Consider the following 17,519-nt stretch of genomic DNA (forward strand, 5'->3'; position numbering starts at 1 on the left):
AGAATTTTAACAAGATGCATCATTATTAATATGTAGTGCATTATCCAGATTGCTCGTTAGTTTTAAATTAACTGCATTACATCTTTTAAACATTTTCTCTTTTACGTTTAATGCGAAAGCTTTTCCTCTTTCCGTCAATCCTTTTTCTCTCTCCTACTCAACATTCTTGAAATAAGCGTCTGTATGATACTAAGTGGGTTTAGTAAAATGCTGGATGGCACTGAATATTAACACAGATGCACTTCGGTGCTGCTCCTTTTATTTTACAGCTTAATAGTACGCTCTTTTTATGGAGATTTGACTTTTAAAAACCATTCATTAATTATACAGATTCCGAAAGAACAGATACTATCCTCATATGTATATTTATACAGTTAAGGGACACCGACCATTTGACCATCTTCTTTTGTGCGGATGCACAAACAGTGCCCGAACTCTTACGGGAATCGCCAGAAAGCCGCGAGTAATGACTATAATGGGCAGGAGCACTATGAATATAGTGCGGGACTATAAGTTGGGAATATGAGTCTCACGGGAGGCGTGCCAGAGATACGTCCCTGCAGACGTACTGTCCTCTGTATCCTCGGCGGCTCAGATGTGTAAAGCGTCTGCAATGTAGGTAGGAAATCCTGGGTTCGAGTCCCGATCGGTGCACACATTTTCAACTGTTTCCGTTGACTTATATCAGCGCCTGTATGCAGCTAGGGGTATTCATTTCATTGTAATTCCTTGATTAATTAGATTTGAAAATTATCATGTGATCGAAACTATTTATCAAATGTGACTAACTACACTCCTGGAAATTGAAATTAGAACACCGTGAATTCATTGTCCCAGGAAGGGGAAACTTTATTGACACATTCCTGGGGTGAGATACATCACATGATCACACTGACAGAACCACAGGCACATAGACACAGGCAACAGAGCATGCACAATGTCGGCACTAGTACAGTGTATATCCACTTTTCGCAGCAATGCAGGCTGCTATTCTCCCATGGAGACGATCGTAGAGATGCTGGATGTAGTCCTGTGGAACGGCTTGCCATGCCATTTCCACCTGGCGCCTCAGTTGGACCAGCGTTCGTGCTGGACGTGCAGACCGCGTGAGACGACGCTTCATCCAGTCCCAAACATGCTCAATGGGGGACAGATCCGGAGCTCTTGCTGGCCAGGGTAGTTGACTTACACCTTCTAGAGCACGTTGGGTGGCACGGGATACATGCGGACGTGCATTGTCCTGTTGGAACAGCAAGTTCCCTTGCCGGTCTAGGAATGGTAGAACGATGGGTTCGATGACGGTTTGGATGTACCGTGCACTATTCAGTGTCCCCTCGACGATCACCAGAGGTGTACGGCCAGTGTAGGAGATCGCTCCCCACACCATGATGCCGGGTGTTGGCCCTGTGTGCCTCGATCGTATGCAGTCCTGATTGTGGCGCTCACCTGCACGGTGCCAAACACGCATACGACCATCATTGGCACCAAGGCAGAAGCGACTCCATTCGTCTCTCCATTCACGCCTGTCGCGACACCACTGGAGGCGGGCTGCACGATGTTGGGGCGTGAGCGGAAGACGGCCTAACGGTGTGCTTCATGCTTCATGGAGACGGTTGCGAATAGTCCTCGCCGATACCCCAGGAGCAACAGTGTCCCTAATTTTCTGGGAAGTGGCGGTGCGGTCCCCTACGGCACTGTGTAGGATCCTACGGTCTTGGCATGCATCCGTGCGTCGCTGCGGTCCGGTCCCAGGTCGACGGGCACGTGCACCTTCCGCCGACCACTGGCGACAACATCGATGTACTGTGGAGACCTCACGCTCTACGTGTTGAGCAATTTGGCGGTACGTCCACCCGGCCTCCCGCATGCCCACTATACACCCTCGCTCAAAGTCCGTCAACTGCACATACGGTTCACGTCCACGCTGTCGCGGCATGCTACCAGTGTTAAAGACTGCGATGGAGCTCCGTATGCCACGGCAAACTGGCTGACACTGACGGCGGCGGTGCACAAATGCTGCGCAGCTAGCGCCATTCGACGGCCAACACCGCGGTTCCTGGTGTGTCCGCTGTGCCGTGCGTGTGATCATTGCTTGTACAGCCCTCACGCAGTGTCCGGAGCAAGTATGGTGGGTCTGACACACCGGTGTCAATGTGTTCTTTTTTCCATTTCCAGGAGTGTAAAACTGAGAGTGTTTCAACAAAAATTTTTAAAAATCACTAATTACTCATGATAATATGTCAGCGATTATGATAAGCAATATCATAAATAACAAGTAAGTAAATAATGGTTACAATACTCAAGCAATCACTAAAACGTTTCAAACAATTAAGACGTAACACACGTGAGTAACAGATCAGTAAGTCCAAAGAGGGGCAACAAGCGCAAAAAACTGTTTTAATGCCTGCTGAAGAAGGAAGGAAGGAAGACTGAGTTTAACGTCCGGTCAAAATGAAGGTCATTAGCGACGGAGCACAAGCTCGGATTGTGTCAAAGATGGGAAAGGAAATCAGCCGTGCCCTTTCAAAGGAATCATGCGAGCATTTGCGTGGAGTAATTTAGGGAAATCACGGAAAATCTAAACCTGTTTGGCCAGACTAGGGTTTAAACGGTAGTCCTCCCGAATGCGAGTCCTGTGTGCGAACCAGTCCCCCATCTCGCTCGATTTTATACGCCTGCTGACAACAGCGAAGGATGGCAGATTTAATAACGCAACAATTTCGATAAAGAGCTTTAAAAAAGAAAAAAAAAGGTTCAAATGGCTCTGAGCACTAAAGCGACTTAACTTCTGAGGTCATCAGTCGCCTAGAACTTTGAACTAATTAAACCTAACCAACCTCAGGACATCACACACATCCATGCCCGAGAAAGGATTCGAACCTGCGACCAGAGCGGTCGTTCGGTTCCAGACTGTAGCGCCTAGAGCCGCACGGCCACTCCGGCCGGCAAACAGTTTTCACATAAAGTTTTCGAACAACCGAAATTCTTCGTCTTTAAACTGTGGCGTGTTACAAACAAAACAACTTCCACATTTAGATCATTGTGTATGCACAACATTAAACGTAACGACCGTCCGAAGCCATATGCGGCTCAAACTGACAGCCCTTTTCAGTTCCATCTTAAAGGACACACTTCACTTCCAAACAATAAGACGCGATTTAGGAGGCCATCTAACTGAGCCTAAATACGCGATAGTACCAACACATTTTCAAACTTTGAGCGCCGCCCCTATGGGTGTTTCTTGAATAATATGTATAAACTTGAGATCTATGGATATTACCTGCAAGAAGCGATTAAATACTCAATTCGATGATTGATTACAAAAATTCTGTGTCCTTCAAGAACTTTTACGACAGTCAACAGCACCAGCTCTCCGTGTCTGCTAAATCCCCACTCTGCTGCAGACTGCCTGAGCAGGACGCCGCATTTGCAGGCAGCGTGATAGCTGGCAGACTGATTGGTAGCCCTATGCACACCATCAGAGACACAGGCTGTATATACCCTCTAGTGAAAACGGCCTATAGCCAATGATTAATAGTAATGTATTTGTGCAGTTGTTAATTACCACCAAACCCCTTCACCGAGTCTTTTAAGACTCGATGTCCCACATATGAAACAGCTCAAACACATTGATATTGAGTGTAAAATAAGTTGGCAAAACAGTTAGTAGTGAAGAAGTAATCAGTTATAACGAGTAGCCTGATACTGAAATTTTACTGCACGAATAGCGAAAACTTAGTAAGCGATAAATCCTTTTTCTCTCACTATTTTGTGGGAGACATCAGCGATAAATATTTTCGGAAAGGTTTGAAATTACGTGGAAAAGTTATCGGAATCCGCTGAATACTCTCTTCTCTAATACTGGTTGAATATAGTTTAGATGATCTGTATACTGTTGGTTACGCTGTGTCACTTTTTAACTTAAATACTTGACTTATTATTTCAAACGTTTAAGGTAAGATCACACATCTTAATGAGAATTAGAAATTTTTTAATTCGACCAATAGCAATAGCGAAAATCAAATTTTTGTCACCATTGACAAGCGTAAGATGCACAATTTGTAACAGGGATAAGGTGACCTTTTTAGCTGCCTAGCTTTCTGTCTTCGTTTCGGTCAACTACGAGCAGGCATAGTTCAGCTTCCTATTTTTCCGAGCTTTAACTCCCGCCTGATGCTCTTGGATTCGTTTCCAGTTTTGTTATTTGCTCTCTTGGATCCACACCTCCCCTGTCTTCGTCAATGAATATCAGATACATTTATCCAACGAACTTAGCATTTTCACGTTAAAACTTGAAAATAATCTCCGAACTCTGAAAGCAGCTTCGCAGAGATGGCCAATATAACAGTGTTACAGTATGTTGGACTCCGCCGGAACAAATGGATGGATTGTTTATGGAGCAGTGGTCAGTGTATTCGGTTTGTGCAGCATTTCAGCGAAGTACTGAGAGGAGAACACGCGACAAATGGACGCTAGGAAGTATTTCCTGTAAGCGGTTGTGGGTCAAATAATGAAGACAAGCCAGCAAGTGAGAAATGTAGACGGCGCTGCAGAAGATAAAAAATCAGGAATAAAAGAATTGGCATGTATGACGTGTGAAGAATGGAGAAAGTAGTCTCACAGCAATACATTGTTTGTGTGCAGGACCCATGATTATAAGAAAGCATAATTTTACTTTCTAAAGTAATCTTATTAAAAAATTAATCCAATCACAAATAAATGTGGTAACTGAAAGATAATATATTACTCGTACGTCGATGTGAACGTTCATTTCATAAGGGAAGTTTCCTATTGCAATACAATAAAATTTTGAAAAAGTTGTAGCTCGGCCAGTGTGCTCAACTTGATCCTGACGCATTTTTAGCTGTCCAACAGCTCCTGCGGTTCTATTGTCAAACCTTCGTCGCCACGTTAAAGAAATCTCTTGGAAAGAAGTTTCGAGAGGCAAGGATAGGCGATTTCTTGTAGTAGAATTCGATATGGCCTAGAGGTTATGCCGCGTGTTGCACTGGTAATAATTAACTGAATTATCCATACACTACCATCTAAAAAAGTGGTACAGCAGCTACTTTATGGATATGAAGTTGGTTACGATGCACAGAAAACAATAGGTATGCTTGATTTTGTTGCGTAGTTTTGAAAGGTAATTGTTGTCTCATTTAAACTACCTAAACAGTGGAAAAGAATCTGAATTACGTGTAACTGACTACAGCCATTTATCCGGAAAGCCTTTGTGAAAATATTTGCGGCTGTAAATGATCCGTTGACAACAGTTAATTTTCGAAAGGACGTAGGGAAATAGACTAATGTGTCACAGAAAGAAATAGCTATTTAATACTGTAAGGGAAATAAATGGAACTAAGCGGACTGCAAGGATTGTAAAAGTCTTAGTGTAACGAAATTCACCTTAAAGACGATCTCCCGTACAATGCACATGCTTATGAAGTTTGTATAGTGTGAAACAGCTCTGAACCTTACTTAAATGCAAAAACTCGGACTCTTCAACGCAAAAGTGACAGCTTGTCTCTGATCATTCGGTGAAAGTTGATTTACAGTGGGTGCTGGTGTTGCTGCTGTGTTGGTTGGCAATCTGCTCCGCAAGCACTGACCTAGACATGCTGGAAAAATGACGTTGTAGTGAAACATACCAGATGTTGATGAGTTTCGTTGCAATTAAACAGGAGATGCAGTTATTGTGTGGCCTGTTGCGGATTGTGGTTACAAATGGAACAAGGTGCATTTGAGAGAAAGAAGCACATCGACACCATATTACTTACTGTATTAGAAAACTATTCCTTTTACAGATTTTCGGACACACATTGACTCTCCTTAATCAACATAAAAATTCGGAGCTTCTACAAAAGAGATAATTTTTTTTTTTACAGTGATACAAAATAATGAGACAAGAGAACCGAACTGATTGGCACTGAATGAAATATTGTTTCAGAATCTAATATGATCGAGATTTCATATTCTGCTCTGCGTCGACATGTGACTAATTTCCGTTTTGAATCGTAAAGGTACATAGAGATTTACCATGTTTAACTGTTGCATCCGAAAACCTACATGAGCGCAGCCAATTACATCTGCAGTGCGCCACTCAAGCCAATAACATTTGGCTATCTCACCCTGAGAATTGCACGAGCATGATATGAACGAGTGGCTTGCGACAGCGTGATAAGAATAACCAAAACCAGACAAGAAGTGTGTCTAAATCTCACGAGCAAACTAGGCTCTACGCCTTAATGAAAAATAATAGCAGTTCGCAAAGCAAGTGGTCCGACTGGCCGCCAATAAGCAGAGAGTTTGCTGCGATACATACCACGCGTCCGTCCAGGCCAAATGACTACGCTAGGTAGTACACCAATACCATTGCGTCAACATTAGTGCGTCTCTGGAAAAGACTTTACACACTAAACTAAACTAAACTCTTTCCGTACAGGCCTTGGAGGGCCCAATGGTACCGACCGACCACCGAGTCATCCTCAACACATCGGCGTCACTGGATGCGGATATGGAGAGGCATGTAGTCAACACAGCTCTCCCGGCCGTACATAGTTTACGAGACCGGAGCCGCTACCTCTCAACAAAGTTGCTCCTCAGATTGCCTCACAAGGGCTGAGTGCAACCCGCTTGCTTATAGCGCTCGGCAGACATCCGGTCACCCATCCAAGTGCTAGCGCAGCCAAACAGCGCTTAACTTCGGTGATCTGACGGGAACCGGTGTTACCACTGCTGCAAGGCTGTTGGCTAAGGCGTTATAGCGTGATGTTAACTTATCAGTGAAACGAGTCCAAGGACACCAGATGCATTTCAGTCTCTCATTTGCTGATCACTTTGCATCAAATGACGCATCAGTGTGCAGCACACGTAATGTTCTTCATGCACTATCACTACTTTTTACGTCGGTAAACTAGTTGATTGCCACTAATGTGGAAGTTGTGTCCTGTATTACCAGCACAGGACACAACACAACCTTCTGGCCACCTCGTGTCCTGCTGCAACGAGTCATCAATACTTGCCACCACAAACAGTTTTGTATGAAGCCTTTCGCATGATGATCGTGGTTTAAACGACGAAGCGTGTAATGGAAGTCTGAAGAGAAAACAAACGTCGTACTGGAAATGAGACTTGCCCTTGAAGGATGCCTCAGCTATTCCCTGGTATGTGTTTAAGAAGCTTCAGAAAACCTCCATCCAACAAACAAAGGTTATATGTACACTGATGAGTCAGAGAAGCATGACCGCCTTCTTAATAGCTTGTTGGTCCGTCCTTGGAGCGAAATGCGCTACTAATTCAGGAAACCGATAGTGTATTGGCCGGTTTGTGGAGATATGTGGCATTAGATATCTATGCACAGATCATATAATTCACGTAAATAACGGGCTGCTGATTTGCATACGCAGTGATGGCGCCCGATAGCACCCCAAATGGTTTCCGTTGGAAATCATCAGGCGAATTTGATGGCCGAGACTTCAACGTGAGTTCACTATAATGCTCTTCAAACCACTGTAGCACAGTTATGGTTCCGAAACACGGAGAGTTATACTAAATGGTTCAAATGGCTGTAAGCACTATGGGACAACATCTGAGGTCATCAGTCCCCTAGAACTTAGAACTACGTAAACCTAACTAACCTAAGGACATCACATACATCCATGCCCGAGAAAGGATTCGAACCTGCGACCGAAGTAGTCACGCGGTTCCGGACTGAAGTGCCTAGAACTGCTCTTCCACAGCGGCCGGCGATAGCTATACTACTGAAGGATGACATCACCGTCTGGGAAGACATAAAGCACGAAGGTATGCAGGTGATTCGTAGCTGTCAGCATGCCTCCGATTGCTACCACAGGTCCCAAGCAAGTGCAGGAGAATGCCCCCCACATCATAATACTGTTCCCACCAGCCTGTGTCGTGGCGCGCTGTACGTTTCGTGCAGCCGTTCACCTCGACCGCGGCGTTTGTAGAGACGACCATTCAGCTACTTTCGAAAAAAAGTGTGGTTCACACAAAGAGTCGATACATTTCCAATGATCGATGGTCGAATCCCGATGCTCCTGTGTCCACTGCAGTCGTAACTGGCTATGTCGTTGGATCCACATGTGTATACGTAGGGCCAGCCGGTGTGGCCGAGCGGTTCTAGGCGCGATAGGGTCGGAGGTTCGAATCCTGCCTCGTGCATGGATGTGTGTGATGTCCTTAGGTTAGTTAAGTTTAAGTAGTTCTATGTTCTAGGGGACTGATGACCTCAGGTGTTAAGTCCCATAGTGCTCAGAGCCTTTTTTTTTTTTTTTGTATACGTAGGGGTGGTCTGCTGCGGAGCTTCGTATTCAACTTTTTACGATGAGTAGTGTGCTCCAAAACACTTTTACTTTCACCAGGATTGTGCTCTTACGACAGATATGCAAAAAATCACCATCTATCCTATTTTACAGAGCAGACAAGCCTCAGAACCCGACGTGCCGTAAGGAATCATGGACGTCAAACCATTTAGGGCCATGTGGTAATTTCACTGTCCTTGTACCTCTTTCTGTAGATGCTCACGGCAGAAGCACATGAACCTTCGACCAGCTTTGGCATTTTTGAGATAATCGTTAAGTCTCTGTGTGAGAACAATCTGCCTTCTGTCCAAGTCACTTATCGCAGTAGATTCCCCATTTGCAGCCCATATGTTCATATCTTCGCCAGGGTGACCCTCCATCCATATCTTCTCCGCGTCACGTGCCTGCAACGTCACCAGGCGGCGTCCGACTTGAGAAGTGGTGAGAATGTCTGGGCTTATCAGTGTATGTACCACTACTAGTCAGAGTGTTTATGTTTTATTAATTTCGTAACATTAATATTAATTTTCTATATTCCTGTTCACATTACTGCAATATATTTATTCATGGTCGAGATTGTGGCCTAGTAAATGTTTATTCGCTATCGTAATTTACGCCTGTTATGGTGTACTCGAGTATCAGCTCTATCAACATAATATGCTTAAAAATGTTTCAGATGGCTCTGAGCACTATAGGACTTAACATCTATGGTCATCAGTCGCCTAGAACGTAGAACTACTTAAACCTAACGAACCTAAGGACACCACTCAACATCCAATCATCACGAGGCAGAGAATATCTCTGACCCCCCCCCCCCGCCCCCTCCGGGGATCAAACCCGGGATAATATGCTTAAACACCAGTTCTATTTTACGAATGTCGGGCCTCGTGATCTGGCTGTAAAGCGCGCCTGGATACCGAAAGGTCACGGAGTAAAACCCGGTATGACTAGGATATTTCAGCCTACCTCTAATCTAACCTCTGCTGCTCAGTGATGTGAGGATTCGCCAGGAATGGTACGTGGTTCGGATCCTAAGCTAAGCACTAGATCCCCTTCCGCCAGTTGAATAACTGGGATAGGAAAAGGAGACGCACGTCACCGATATGGCGTCCAATTGAATGATTTGCAACTTGCCAATGAGCCACACGAAATTAAGTACTTTAATTGTACGCAAAATGCTTTATAAAAACTAAATAATTGTTTCAGAAACTTTAGATAAACCAAGAAAGACTTAATGTGTAACACAAAGTAGGTAAATACACTTTATTCAGTGATTTCTGTTACAGTTTTAAGGAAGATTTTTGACTGCAGTGTGGAGCGGCGACTTGATAGTACATTTATTTATGCTACTCCGTCTTTTACGAGAGCCTGAAAACTATTTTTGCCGTCAACCAAAAAGTGATGGAGAACATACTGACCATTGCTTTCAATCTGCAAGGCCACATCCTTCTTGTGCTCACTGAAAGAAATGCTTCTACTCTCTGTTTACTCAGCGGAATCAGGAACTCTGATTATAAATAAATGTTTTTAAGTTCTAACTGATCCACATATTCAATAAAATTTCACAGGCAGAACTTAGAACTACTTAAACCTAACTAACCTAAGGACATCACACACATCCGTGCCCGAGGCAGGATTCGAACCTTCGACAAGTAGCGGTCGCGCGGTTCCAGACTGAAGCGCCTAGAACCGCTCGGTTACTCCGCACAGCATAGCAATATTGCTGATAATACCAATATAATAATAATAATAATAATAATAATAATGTCTCTATCATAAACAGCACTAAGGGCAGTTCAGAGGCGATCTCTACGGTAAGTCACCATTAAGTGGTCTTTCGCCCTGACTTTTAATAATCAAAGTTAATTGCTCGCCACAGAAGTGGAAAATAATCTCATCACTTGACACGCTGTTTTGTTAACATTTTGGGCGGCATACAAACAGTAACTTCCATGAAATCTAAGCGATACTGGACGGTGTGCAGTCCTCCCGAGTTCACTTTTTACTCTTACCGAACACGCATTTTAGTAGCAGCATGGCTGTGACGTCATTCGAGGCAGCGCGTAATCCGGCATTCGCGTGGAGCGGACAGATTGGTAGCTCGATGCGAAGTGTGCCTTTTGTGAAATTTAAGCTATCCAGGACCGTGTACAGTTCTCGCGAGTTCACTTTCTACTCTTACCGAACACGCATTTAGCAGCAGCCTGGCTCTGACGTCAGACGATGCAGCGTGTAAGCCGGCTTTTGACTGACGCGGACAGTACGGTACGGGGGTGCGTATTGATCGTTATTTAGACTAAGGTCTTGGAACTTGTTATAGCTTTGCCATTTAATGGATGTACGCAAATGCTGTAAGCAGCCCTTTCTCTCATTAATATAAATAATACTTAATCTATTACAAATAAAGGCGTTTTCGTTCCAAATTTAGCATTTGAAAAAATTACTCGAAAACTATTATAGGGAACTTAACAGAGTCACATAGTTAATGGATTTATGTCAAAATGAAGCTTGATGCCAATTTTTATCCCCCTGAGTCTAATATTTATCGCCTTCAAATTTTCGTACTAGCACCGATTTTGACAAAGAAATTTCTCCGATCAGATTGAGACTTTAACATTTAATTACGACATTCTGCATAATTTTTAGCTTTCTAGATTCATTATTTAGCGTCACTTCTTTTTCACTCGTAACAATGTACACTCCTGGAAATTGAAATAAGAACACCGTGAATTCATTGTCCCAGGAAGGGGAAACTTTATTGACACATTCCTGGGGTCAGATACATCACATGATCACACTGACAGAACCACAGGCACATAGACACAGACAACAGAGCATGCACAATGTCGGCACTAGTACAGTGTATATCCACCTTTCGCAGCAATGCAGGCTGCTATTCTCCCATGGAGACGATCGTAGAGATGCTGGATGTAGTCCTGTGGAACGGCTTGCCATGCCATTTCCACCTGGCGCCTCAGTGGGACCAGCGTTCGTGCTGGACGTGCACCGCGTGAGACGACGCTTCATCCAGTCCCAAACATGCTCAATGGGGGACATATCCGGAGATCTTGATGGCCAGGGTAGTTGACTTACACCTTCTAGAGCACGTTGGGTGGCACGGGATACATGCGGACGTGCATTGTCCTGTTGGAACAGCAAGTTCCCTTGCCGGTCTAGGAATGGTAGAACGATGGGTTCGATGACGGTTTGGATGTACCGTGCACTATTCAGTGTCCCCTCGACGATCACCAGAAGTGTATGGCCAGTGTAGGAGATCGCTCCCCACACCATGATGCCGGGTGTTGGCCCTGTGTGCCTCGGTCGTATGCAGTCCTGATTGTGGCGCTCACCTGCACGGCGCCAAACATGCATATGACCATCATTGCCACCAAGGCAGAAGCGACTCTCATCGCTGAAGACGACACGTCTCCATTCGTCCCTCAATTCACGCCTGTCGCGACACCACTGGAGGCGTGCTGCACGATGTTGGAGCGTGAGCGGAAGACGGCCTAACGGTGTGCGGGACCGCAGCCCAGCTGCATGGAGACGTTTGCGAATGGTCCTCGCCGATACCCCAGGAGCCACAGTGTCCCTAATTTGCTGGGAAGTGGCGGTGCCGTCCCCTACGGCACTGCGTAGGATCCTACGGTCTTGGCGTGCATCCGTGCGTCGCTGCAGTCCGGTCCCAGGTCGACGGGCACGTGCACCTTCCGCCGACCACTGGCGACAACATCGATGTACTGTGGAGACCTCACGCCCCACGTGTTGAGCAATTCGGCGGTACGTCCACCCGGTCTCCCGCATGCCCACTATACGCCCTCGCTCAAAGTCCGTCAACTGCACATACGTTTCACGTCCACGCTGTCGTGGCATGCTACCAGTGTTAAAGACTGTGATGGAGCTCCGTATGCCACGGCAAACTGGCTGACACTGACGGTGGCGGTGAACAAATGCTGCGCAGCTAGCGCCATTCGACGGCCAACACCGCGGTTCCTGGTGTGTCCGCTGTGCCGTGCGTGTGATCATTGCTTGTACAGCCCTCTCACAGTGTCCGGAGCAAGTATGGTGGGTCTGACACACCGGTGTCAATGTGTTCTTTTTTCCATTTCCAGGAGTGTATTTAGATAAACATATTCATCTTATCACTCTGAGATTTAACAATTCAGACATTAATATACTGAAGTATATGTTGGCGAAGTTTGGGAAAGCTGCTTTAATTTTTAATGTCATCATTACATTATAGTATTGTACTTGTGTGCTTCGCACAGGCGCGTTATGATGACGTGGCGCTACTAGCAGTGAACTGGGCACACTCGTTCGCCTCTGTATCTCTTCAATGATACAACGCTTGTTTCGCTACAAATACAATCTTGTATTTAGAAACGAATAGTGTGTGTATAAAATTGATAGTTTTCAGAACTGACTACATTGTTGACATCTACATCTACATCTACATGATTACTCTGCAATTCACGTTCAAGTGCTTGGCAGAGGGTTCATCTAAGCACAATCATACTATCTCCCTACCATTCCACTCCCGAACAGCGCGCGGGAAAAACGAACACATAAACCTTTCTGGTCGAGCTCTGATTTCTCTTATTTTATTTTTCTGATCATTCCTACCTATGTAGATTGGGCTCAACAAAAAATTTTCGCATTCGGAAGAGAAAGTTGGTGACTGAAATTTCGTACATAGATCTCGCCGCGACGAAAAACGTCTTTGCTTTAATGACTTCCATCCCAACTCGCGTATCGTATCTGCCACACTCTCTCCCCTATTACGTGATAATACAAAACGAGCTGCCCTTTTTTGCACCCTTTCCATGTCCTCCGTCAATCCCACCTGGTAAGGATCCCACACCGTACAGCAATATTCTAACAGAGGACGAACGAGTGTAGTGTAAGCTGTCTCTTTAGTGGACTTGTTGCATCTTCTAAGTGTCCTGCCAATGAAACGCAACCTTTGGCACGCCTTCCCACAATGTTATCTATGTGGTCTTTCCAACTGAAGTTGTTCGTAATTTTTACACCCAGGTACTTAGTTGAATTAACAGTCTTGAGAATTGTACAATTTATCGAGTAATCGAATTCCAACGGATTTCTTTTGGAACTCATGTGGATCACCTCACACTTTTCGTTATTTAGCGGCAACTGCTACCTGCCACACCATACAGCAATCTTTTCTAAATCGCTTTGCAACTGATACTGGTCTTCGGATGACCTTACTACATGGTAAATTACAGTATCATCTGCGAACAATCTAAGAGAACTGCTCAGATTGTCACCCAGGTCATTCATATAGATCAGGAACAGCAGAGGACCCAGGACGCTTCCCTGGGGAACACCTGATATCACTTCAATTTTACTCGATGATTTGCCGTCTATTACTAGGAACTGCGACCTTACTGACAGGAAATCACGAATCCAGTCGCACAACTGAGACGATACCCCATAGGCCCGCAGCTTTATTAGAAGTCGTTTGTGAGGAACGGTGTCAAAAGCTTTCCGGAAATCTAGAAATACGGAATCAACGAGAGATCCCCTGTCGATCGCAGCCCTTACTTCGTGCGAATAAAGAGCTAGGTGCGATGCACAAGAACGATGTTTTCTGAAACCACGCTCATTGCGTATCAATAGATCGTTCCCTTCGAGGTGATTCATAATGTTTGAATACAGTATATGCTCCAAAACCCTATATAGGTCTGTAGTTCGATGGATTACTCCTACTACCCTTCTTAAACATTGGTGCGACCTGTGCAATTTTCCAATCTGTAGGTACAGATCTAACGGTGAGCGAGCGGTTGTATATGATTGCTAAGTAGGGAGCTATTGTATCAGCGTAATATGAAAGTAACGTAATCGGTATACAATCTGGACCTGAAGACTTACCGGTATCAAGCGATTTTATTTGCTTCGCAACCCCTAAGGTATCTACTTTTAAGAAACTCATGCTAGCACCTGTCCGTGTTTGAAATTCTGGAATATTCCATTCGTCTTCCCTGGTGAAGGAATTTTGGAAAACTGCGTTCAATAACTCCGCTTTAGTGGCAGAGTCATTGGTAACAGTACCATCGGCACTGCATAGCGAATGTATTGACTGCGTCTTGCCGCTTGTGTACTTTACATACGACCAGAATTTCTTTGGATTTTCTAACAAATTTCGAAACAATGTCTCGTTGTGGAACCTATTGAAGGCATCTCGCATTGAACTCCGTGCCAAATTTCGCGTGTCTGTAAATTTTAGCCAATCTTCGGGACTTCACGTTCTTCTAAACTTCGCATGCTTTTTCCATTGCCTCTGCACATCGAAATAAGTTTTGCATCATCTCGGTTCCGAGAGATGCGGAAGCTGTACAGAAAATTGCTCATGAAAACCACACATTGCTTGTTGTACCACCATACGGCGAGACCTTCAGACGTGGTGGTCCAGATTTCTGTACATACCGATACCTCCAATACCCAGTAGCACGTCGTCTTGCATTGACGCATTCCTGTATTCGTCGTGGCATGCATTGCACAAGCTCATCAAGACACTGTGGGTATAGATTGTCCTACTCCTCAATGGCGATTCGGCGTACACTCCTGGAAATGGAAAAAAGAACACATTGACACCGGTGTGTCAGACCCACCATACTTGCTCCGGACACTGCGAGAGGGCTGTACAAACAATGATCACACGCACGGCACAGCGGACACACCAGGAACCGCGGTGTTGGCCGTCGAATGGCGCTAGCTGCGCAGCATTTGTGTACCGCCGCCGTCAGTGTCAGCCAGTTTGCCGTGGCATACGGAGCTCCATCGCAGTCTTTAACACTGGTAGCATGCCGCGACAGCGTGGACGTGAACAGGGCGTATAGTGGGCATGCGGGAGGCCGGGTGGACGTACCGCCGAATTGCTCAACACGTGGGGCGTGAGGTCTCCACAGTACATCGATGTTGTCGCCAGTGGTCGGCGGAAGGTGCACGTGCCCGTCGACCTGGGACTGGACCGCAGCGACGCACGGATGCACGCCAAGACCGTAGGATCCTACACAGTGCCGTAGGGGACCGCACCGCCATTTCCCAGCAAATTAGGGACACTGTTGCTCCTGGGGTATCGGCGAGGACCATTTGCAACCGTCTCCATGAAGCTGGGCTACGGTCCCGCACACCGTTAGGCCGTCTTCCGCTCACGCTCCAACATTGTGCAGCCCGCCTCCAGTGGTGTCGCGACAGGCTAGGAATGGAGGGACGAATGGAGACGTGTCGTCTTCAGCGATGAGAGTCGCTTCTGCCTTGCTGCCAATGATGGTCGTATGCGTGTTTGGCGCCGTGCAGGTGAGCGCCACAATCAGGACTGCATACGATCGAGGCACACAGGGCCAACACACGGCATCATGGTGTGGGGAGCGATCTCCTACACTGGCCGTACACCTCTGGTGATCGTCGAGGGGACACTGAATAGTGCACGGTACATCCAAACCGTCATCGAACCCATCGTTGTACCATTCCTAGACCGGCAAGGGAACTTGCTGTTCCAACAGGACAATGCACGTCCACATGTGTCCCGTGCCACCCAACGTGCTCTAGAAGGTGTAAGTCAACTACACTGGCCAGCAAGATCTCCGGATCTGCCCCCCATTGAGCATGTTTGGGACTGGATGAAGCGTCGTCTCACGCGGTCTGCACGTCCAGCACGAACGCTGGTCCAAGTGAGGCGCCAGGTGGAAATGGCATGGCAAGCCGTTCCACAGGACTACATCCAGCATCTCTACGATCGTCTCCATGGGAGAATAGCAGCCTGCATTGCTGCGAAAGGTGGATATACACTGTACTAGTGCCGACATTGTGCATGCTCTGTTGCCTGTGTCTATGTGCCTGTGGTTCTGTCAGTGTGATCATGTGATGTATCTGACCCCAGGAATGTGTCAATAAAGTTTCCCCTTCCTGGGACAATGAATTCACGGTGTTCTTATTTCAATTTCCTGGAGTGTAGATCACCCAGAGTGGTTGGTGGGTCACGTGGTCCATAAGCAGCCCTTTTCAATCTATCCCAGGCATGTTCGATAGGGTTCATGTGTGGAGAACATGCTGGCCACTTTAGTCGAGCGATGTTGTTATCCTGAAAGAAGTCATTCACAAGATGTGCACGATGGGGCGCGAATTGTCGTCCATGAAGACCAATGCCTCGCCAGTATTTTGTCTCTCTGTATCTCCTCCATGTCCGAACAACGTCGCTTTGTTTCACTCCGAGAGACATGGCCACTTCCCTTGTAGTCGGCCTGAGTGGCCGAGCGGTTCTAGGTGCTACAGTCTGGAACCGCGCGACCGCTATGGTCGCAGGTTCGAATCCTGCCTCATGCATGGATGTGTGTGATGTATTTAGTTTAGTTAGGTTTAAGTAGTTCTACGTTCTAGGGGACTGATGACCACAGCAGTTAAGTCCCATAGTGCTCAGAGCCATTTGAGCCATTTGAACTTCCCTTGTTCATAGCCCTTCCTGACGCAAAGTAACAATGCCGACGCGATCGAACGGCGGTATTGACCGTCTAGAGATGGTTGAACTACAGACAACACGAGCTGTGTTCCTCCTTCAGGGCGGGATGACTGGAACTGATCGCTTGTCGCACACCCTCCGCCTAATAGACGCTGCTCAAGCGTAGTTGTTTAGACCTTTAGGCGGGTTTAGTGACATCTCTGAGCAGGCAATGGGACCGTGTTTGTGATACCATCTCCACAGTCAACGTCTATCTTCAGGATCTCTGCGAACTGGGGTGATACAAAACTTTTGTGATGAGTGTATTACAGAAAAACAGCGAGATCATGGTGCATACAGGAATATTACGAACGACTGGCTTAGTATATGTCAGTATCGTTATATTCATAGTACATATAGGGGTTAGGTGAAATAATGTGAACTCCTATTCCTACTTGGAAATGGTTGGACCGCTATTGGCCCGTAATGCAGCTGTGATTCTTCTTTGAATACTGGCATATAATGACTGTATAGTCTGCAGTGGAAACTTATACCACTCTTCGATGAGAATCTTTTCTAGCTACTTTATTGGCGTAGGAGGCGTATAGCAGCTCCGGACCCTGCGCTCCAATACCGCCCACAAGGGTTCGATAATGTTCATTCTCCGGGATTGTGCTGGCCAGGGAAGACGCTGCAGTTCAGTTTCATGCTCCTCGTACCGCGAGTGTACAGTCCTGGATGTG

At 46.0% G+C, this 17,519-nt stretch overlaps 1 protein-coding gene across 1 annotated transcript in view; it reads left to right on the forward strand.

Moving 5' to 3' along the window:
• LOC126355884 (serine/threonine-protein phosphatase rdgC) overlaps positions 1-17,519 on the forward strand; it is a 1,775,952-nt gene that overhangs the window by 1,478,965 nt on the left and 279,468 nt on the right. The window lies entirely within an intron of this gene.

This window comes from Schistocerca gregaria, chromosome 3, assembly GCF_023897955.1.
Source record: "Schistocerca gregaria isolate iqSchGreg1 chromosome 3, iqSchGreg1.2, whole genome shotgun sequence".
Classification (NCBI taxonomy): domain Eukaryota; kingdom Metazoa; phylum Arthropoda; class Insecta; order Orthoptera; family Acrididae; genus Schistocerca; species Schistocerca gregaria.